This window comes from Convolutriloba macropyga, chromosome 12 (assembly GCF_964194025.1).
Source record: "Convolutriloba macropyga chromosome 12, txConMacr16.3, whole genome shotgun sequence".
NCBI lineage: Eukaryota > Metazoa > Xenacoelomorpha > Acoela > Convolutidae > Convolutriloba > Convolutriloba macropyga.
The window spans coordinates 2608987-2616632 of NC_134479.1; the positions used below are offsets into that span (position 1 = coordinate 2608987).

The window sequence follows — 7646 nt, forward strand, 5'->3', positions numbered from 1 at the left end:
CTACTCCTAATTTTCCTCTATCTCTCTCTCGAGCTGCAGAGAAAAATGTACAACTATTATCTTCAAGCAAACATTTTATTGATAGAGATTACAATGATTGTCTTCGATCACTAAGCTTACTTCCCAATCCCATCAATTTTTTCTTTTTGGATCTTGTGATTTTAAACAAAATTGTTACAGGAAAACTTAAAAAGTCGAACAGCGCGCTCTTGGGAAATTAAACACGGAAATCCCAAAACACTATCCAACACGAAATTTTTTTTTATACTAAAAGAACGCAATCGCCAGCGTTGCCGACGTAACTTTTTCTATTAATCTCTCTGTCGCGAGATTTTCCCGATCAATTTCCAGGTTCAAGTCCTCCTAAATTCAAAAGAGAAGTCAGAGTATATATATTTGGTTTAGTTAAAAAGAATTTTAAGTACAATTTATAATCATATGGTTGACAGTGTTTGGAAGAAATCAACTTCAAGCCCCGCTTAGGACTTACTAAGCTTGGTGAAACCAATTTAATTGAAATTCATCTTTATTTTTATTATTATTATAGCATGAGTAGAAAATTAATCTAATATTTGGTTCAAAAATGGTGAGCGTATGGGTTTGTGTGATCAATTGTTTAGAAAAAAATGATCAAGTTATTTTAAGAATAATTCTTTACTCCTGTAATTCGATGTTTAAGAGAAATCGATTAACTCAGCAGATTTTGTTCCATGCAAATGGTGGTTGAAATATGATTAAATTGTGTTTATTTTTTGCATAAGCGTTGAGATTGGAACTTCTTAAAACGCCAACAAAAGAGACATTATAACAATTGTTGATTACTTTTTACAAAGAACAGTTAAATGGCATTCTGTTTTGCTATTGAAGGGACTAATCTTCAAAGGGATAAGAAGAACTAACCTGAATTTGTGTGTGTGTGAGAGAGAGAGAGGAATGAAAAGGGGAAGGGCAGTGGGAAATAAACAACAATTAAAATGGGAAAGAAAAGCAGGCCGATCGTGGGATACTAAAAGTTTGACAAATGAGTTTGTCCGTTTGTTTGTTTTTGTTTGTGTTTGCTCTGTTTGTTTTGTTGTTTTGGTTTGGTTGTTGTGTTTGTTGTGTGCAAGTGTGATTAAATGTGGTGGTGGGTGAACTGGGATAATTACAACAGAGCATTCCCAAGCACTCTCTTGGGAGAAAAGGGAGGAAAGGGAGGAGAAAAGAGAGAGAGAGAGAGAGAGAGAGAGAGAGAGAGGGAGGCGGGAAGAGTTGAGGGATGAATGAGTATATTTAGTAGTCAGTCAGTTATGGTGGGTATGGTGTGAACAAAGTATGAACAGCATTCTCTTTGCTGAGACCCCCCCACCCCCCTACCCACCCACCCACCCGCTCTGTGTTGTTGATTAGTACTCTATCTATCTTTTTCTATGGTCTACTAATCATGATTATCGTTAAGACACACCTCCCCTCTGAGGAAGTAAAAGGAAAACAAATAAAAGTGTAATATGAACTAACACCTAATAGTATCTGCTATTATTGTATAGCTTATTTTAATGCTGTCAACTCTTTCCCATAATCTTTTTTGGATGAGTTTAATCCACACACTTTTATGACAGCTGAATTTGTTGATTTACAAGCAACTCAAAATTTATCACTACCCGAAAGTTATCAACACATTTTCAGTCACTATTTGCAATTTTGCCAGATGCAGAGTTTGAGTTTGAGAAAGTGGACCAGTTAGTAAAAGGAAGGAACACTTGAAATGTGGAAATGTCAGTTAATGCGAGGGAAATTTTGCATTTCCCTGTTCATGTTTCGCTTTTCTTCCATCTATACTTAATTCACCAAAATGTCTAGCTGATGAAGTTTCGCTTGACAACCAAAATAGCATTTAATAAGATATGCATTCTAAAGATAGAGAAACAATATGAACAAAAATTGTACTCAACTCCATCACCGCAGAAGTTAGTACTTTTGTCATTGGGAAGGTTTCTAGAAGGGGACTGGCAAGCACCTCAAAACTCTATCAAAATTCTAGAAAATTTGTTTGGTGGTTCGTCTACTTGTTTGTGAGCGTTGTGTTCTGTCCCAAATACAGTTGCTCTCTCAGCTGTTTGAATACGCACTCTGAATAATTGCGTTACAAATCAATAATTGTAAAGTTAAATCCATTAACCTATAATTGAATAACTTCAACAATCTCACAAACAATTTTTCTATCAAAGGTTACTAATGGTCCAAGCTTAATCAAACCACTTCAATCATTCTAAACTTTTTGATTCAAAAATGATTCTATTGACTTTCTAACCCAAAAAACTCTAATATATTGTGACTACCAGTTGCCGTGTTACTTGCCTGAAACTTATTATTTAACAACCAAAAGTTTCAAATGTCTTTGCAGTATCAGTCATTGCAACTAGGCAACCGTTTTCTTTCACAAAGAACTCACGAAAAGACTGTATTTTTCTCTCACTCAAAACTAACTTATTCTCTCAAACGTCCTCTCTCTCTCCATCTCTCTCTCTCTCTCTCTCCCCTCTCTCGGTCAGGCCTCGTTCTTGTTCTGATAGTTTTTATTGCGCCTAAGTGTACTCATCTTTATCAGCCTTTATCGCCGATAGGCAACGCGTCCTTTTGTTTAGAGCATTCTGACCAAACTTATAAAATCAATAGAAAACGTATATCAATAGAAAACGTATAAAGTCACAAAGGAAGAGCTTACTTTAGATAAAGCTTTGCTCAGGTTGACCGGAATTTTGTTGACAACTTGGTGTGGTAATTTCAGGACTCCTTAAAGTTCGGGTTTTAAGATCTACTATTTTTACACAACTAAATGCTTCTTCTCAAGATGGAGCATCCTTATTTTTATTTTTTTTTCAAACAAAATTTTCAAAAGACCACAATGATTGGAAACGTAAAAAAATATATATGTTTTCTATATGGTTCTGAGAACCGTTAACAACCTTTGACAAATGCTGCCCATTAAAATTTCAGCCAGTTTTTGGCAGACACGAGGCTTTTTACAAAAGTTTTTTTTCTTTCATGAGAGCTGAAAAAAAAATCATCAGTTATTGTTTTTAATGTTTTTAAAAAAGAAAATGAAAATTAAACAGTTTGGGAATATCGCAGGAGCTCACTGTTCTTCCTACTGCTTACACAATTGTTTTGGTGCACAATGTGTACACAATTCATGCAAATGGGTCTTTGGGAAGCATCACCATTGAGGAGTGAGGTTGGGGTAACAAGTTCTCAGACTCTTGTACTTCAATCATATCCCTTTCTTTCTGCGTTTTTTTTCTAAACAACCCATTTTTCTATACGCTTTAATTTAGTCTGTATAACAATTTAGTGACTTTTTAAAGCGGGCTTTGTTTCACTCCACAATCACTGCTCAATTCTTTCCTCAATTTGTTCACTAAAAAAATATAACCAAGATTAAGCACCAAACTCTGCATACTTAATAACTACTCAATATAAAAATGTCAAAATAAAGTGTTCATGGGTTTTGAGTTTAAAGTCATAGTATGAGCCGATTCTGCCATCTTCATTAATTTTTGTCAGGTTCTCGTATTACTTTTTAGATCCTAAATAATAAAAAAGTTTCTTCCTAAAAAAAAATTAATCGATAAATTGTCTCAAAAGACTAATTATTTCAACTGCAAAATTTTTCCAGTTGAAATATTTAGTCTTTTGAGACAATTTATCGATTAATTTTTTTTATTTAGGAAGAAACTTTTTTATTATTTAGGATCTAAAAAGTAATACGAGAATCTGACAAAAATTAATGAAGATGGCAGAATCGGCTCATACTATGACTTTAAACTCAAAACCCATGAACACTTTATTTTGACATTTTTATATTGAGTAGTTATTAAGTATGCAGAGTTTGGTGCTTAATCTAGGTTATATTTTTTAGTGAACAAATTGAGGACAGAATTGAGCAGTGATTGTGGAGTGAAGCAAAGCTCGCTTTAAAAAGTCACTAAATTGTTATACAGACTAAGTTGAAGCGTATAGAAAATTGGGTTGTTTAGAAAAAAAACGCAGAGAGAAAGGGATATGATTGAAATACAAGAGTCTGAGAACTTGTTACCCCAACCTCACTCCTCAATGGTGATGCTTCCCAAAGACCCATTTGCATGAATTGTGTACACATTACAATTGTGTTAACAATACAAAATGGTTTTTTCTGATTTTTACTGTTTTTTCAATTTTTTTGGATTGGTTTTTTTTTCTAAATGGTTTTCCCCAATCCATTAATAGCTCATTCTAGGCCTAGTTTTTTGCGTGAACCAAATTTTCATTTCTCGCTAGTAGTGTTTTGTTCACATGCGGCATTTTGACACCAATTTTTTGTTTTTTTTTAAATTTTTTTTATCTGATTTTTTTTGGAAATGGTTTTCTCAATTCACTCATAGTCCGTTATAAGTCGTTGTTTAGTTAGTCAATGAAAATTTTTTGAATTGTACGTCAGGACTTGTCCTGCTATGTTCTTTTTTTTGTTCCCATGTATTTTTTCATATAATAATTTGCCAAAAATTTTTAATAAAAACAACTGGGTATATTAACATGGTGAGCGGAAATGTACATAGAATTTGAACCTGATGTTCAATTTTGAGAGACCTTATAGATACGAAAGTGTGTTCACACTAAAAACGGTGCCAAGATGTTATGGTTTATTCAGTAGTTATCAAAAATGTGCTATATCAAAAATCTAAACAAAATACAGTGAAATGAATTTCAACAATTTGAGAGTTTTCCTAATTGCTCTGCAGTAACTACTTTAAAGTTTCTGAAGTGCCGAAATAGAGATAAGTAATAGTAAGAATGCAAATTGTTGTTAAGCGAATGGAATGAACTTTTTTAGCAACCAAAATGACTTTCAATGATAATAATGATTCCGATTAACCAATCATGATTGTCTTCCGTTTTGTTGAGAAAAGGTTTATTTATACTTAATTAAATGTTTAGTAATCAATTAGGTAAATAATTTACTAAGTGATCAATGATACTCAATTCCTTCCACCCATTATAATCAACTATTTATATAAATGGGAAGCAAAATGTTGCAAAAAAGGTGAAGACTGTTGCAATGGAAAGCTGTAATTTAAGGTTTCCGTACTTCGGAGCAGCACAAAACAAAAAAAAACTGAGTATTAGATTTCATAGCAGTTTTGTGAAGCAGTGTCAATTTCTGTGATTTGGATTTCTCTATTCTTTAATTTTTTCTGACTGAGAAAATGATTTTGGCATTTATTTGTACGATCCATTCAGAATTATTCAATTTTTAGCATCCTATTCTGGAATTATTAATGATCTTTGCAACACTTTCCGGTACATAGTTTAGCAAATTAAACTCCTCAATTGGGCTGACCTTGAGATGGAAGCACGCTAGGCGAGGACATATTTCTTGATATTTTAATGTTTTCGATTATTCTCAGCAACCTTGACTATAAATAAATAATTGTCATCTCATAGTCCTGAAATATGAAAAAAGTATGACAGATCTTTGTGGAGAAAACCGGTAAATTTGAGTGAGAACCCAGTGAGAACAGTGGAAAAAAAGAACACCTGTTATATTGGAAACTAACATTACCTGCTTTGAATCAATTGGCAGCTGCTCTGATTGGTTTAGATAGATAAGGAGATGGATAAACAAAGCAGGGAGAGAATCGTACGTTTGGTAGTTTGTTTGTTTGTTTATTTGTTTGTTTATTTGTGGATTAAGTGGAGATAAGTGGTAAGTTATTGTGCAGCTGCAGTCGAGTGGACAGTAAAGGACACACAGGACAATGTCCAATTTGTGTTTCTGTTTCTTTTCCTTCTCTCTCTCTCTTTTAAGGACAAGAGCAGAAACAAAGTTAGAAAAGATGGATAATTATGGAATATAGATAGATGGACTGTTTGAAGAGTGACTGTGGCTGTTTATAGTGTTCGTTTTGTTTTGTTGTTGTTGCGTGTTAGGTTATGTCTGTGATTGTTAGTTTGTAACCTAAGATAGATTAGATTGTGTTTTGTCGTTTTTTTTTGTTTTGTGAGTTTACATTAATGGAGTTATAAACTAACCGACTGTAATATGTAAATAGTGGCGGTTGTTTAGTGATAAGTGGCACCAAACATCAGTTCAAAACTGAACAAACTCCAAAAAAGCAAAAACGGAAAAGAAAAAGATTGGCGGCAATTGAAGTGTATGTGTATGTGTATGTATGTGTGTGTGTGTGTGTGTGTGTGTGTGTGTGTGTGTGTGTGTGTGTGTGTGTGTGTGTGTGTGGGGGGGGGGGGGGGGGTGGGGCATATTGGGTTGACTGAATTTAATGGAATGTTTAATTAGAATTGTGGGAATATAATGGGACAGAGGGTGGGGAGGGGAGGGTAGACTGTTGCTTTTTGGAGCCCTTTTGCTTTTCCATCATACTCGCTACTGGTATGGTTTTTCTTTCCACTTTCACCCTTTTCTCCCTACTTGTTACTATGCTCTGTTGTGCCCTAATCTCTGTTATTGTACTAACTTGTGTTAAAATTAGTTATTTTTGGTTTGTTGCTATACTGCTTTATTATTTGCAACATTTACTTTGTTTTGAATTTAGCCGTGGGCACAATAACACCTTAACACAATAAATGTACGCGAAGGTTCGAACAAGTTTAAAAAGTACAAAAACACTAGACTGTAAAAAATAAGCCGGGTGGGGTGGGTGTGGGTGAGGCGATGGGGTGGGGGTAAGTGGAGTTTTGAGGCTTGAGTGAAGAGTAAAAAAATGAACAAAAAGAAGAAAGCATTAAAGAATAAAAAAAGAGTTGTTTAAACAAGGCTAGACTTTGTTATGTTAGTTTTGGAAGAGTTGCTAAAATGATGGCGCCAAAAGTGAGAGAGTGGTTTGTTTCAATTTGTTATTGTTTGCTGAATTAATCAAAGCACAAACAAGTAAACAAAGGAAGGAAAAGAAGAGCGGGAAGATAAGAGAAGAGAGGTGAATGGAAAATTTACGGAATGTAATCAACAGAAATGACAAAACATATGTATGTGGATCTCTCTTAAACAGAGTTATATGAATAACCAAGCTGAAGTATAGACAACGTTACAATCTGCTAGAAGCCACTGAAAACATCTGGTTTTTCATGAGAACAGGGAAGAGATTCGAAATGGGTAGACAGAACGTCCCAGTTCTGGACATGTATAGGAACTTCTGGCATTTTAACTTCGGGCACTGCACAGCAGAAGAATATCTTCGCATTTCAAAACTTGCACCTGTGTGTTGTGTGCTTTAGTAGAATGAAAGGGAAAGTACATTGCAGGATAGGCGAAACAACAGATTAGAGTAACGAAAGTTATCAATATTACAGTCACCACAACCACAACTTGCTAAACCAAACAACTAACAATGCGAGCACTCCCCCCTCCCACTTACCTATAACCCTCCCCTAAAAGCACCTCAAACTGAAGGCAAATGAAAGCAAAAAAAGAAAAAAGTCGAAGAGCGAAACAGTTGGTGAAAGCATCCGATCAAAAATTTGACTGACTATGCCTCAACGAACGGACTCAAGTGAACAACGAGCCGTAAAAACGGACAAATACCATGAATAATTTGACAAAAAAAGATTGAGGCAGAAAATGTAAATAGCGCAAAAACTAAAAATAACCTACTGAAAAGCAAGTGGAAAAGATA

The 7646-nt window shown here is 34.6% G+C and overlaps 1 protein-coding gene across 1 annotated transcript in view; it reads right to left on the reverse strand.

Moving 5' to 3' along the window:
* The window catches only part of LOC142350319 (uncharacterized), a 103516-nt gene extending 97358 nt beyond the window's left edge, over positions 1–6158 (reverse strand). The window contains exon 1 of the mRNA XM_075402147.1: positions 5574–6158. The gene's annotated coding sequence lies outside the window, so the exon portion shown is untranslated. The remainder of the gene's footprint in view (positions 1–5573) is intronic.
* Between the last annotated feature and the right edge of the window lie 1488 nt (positions 6159–7646).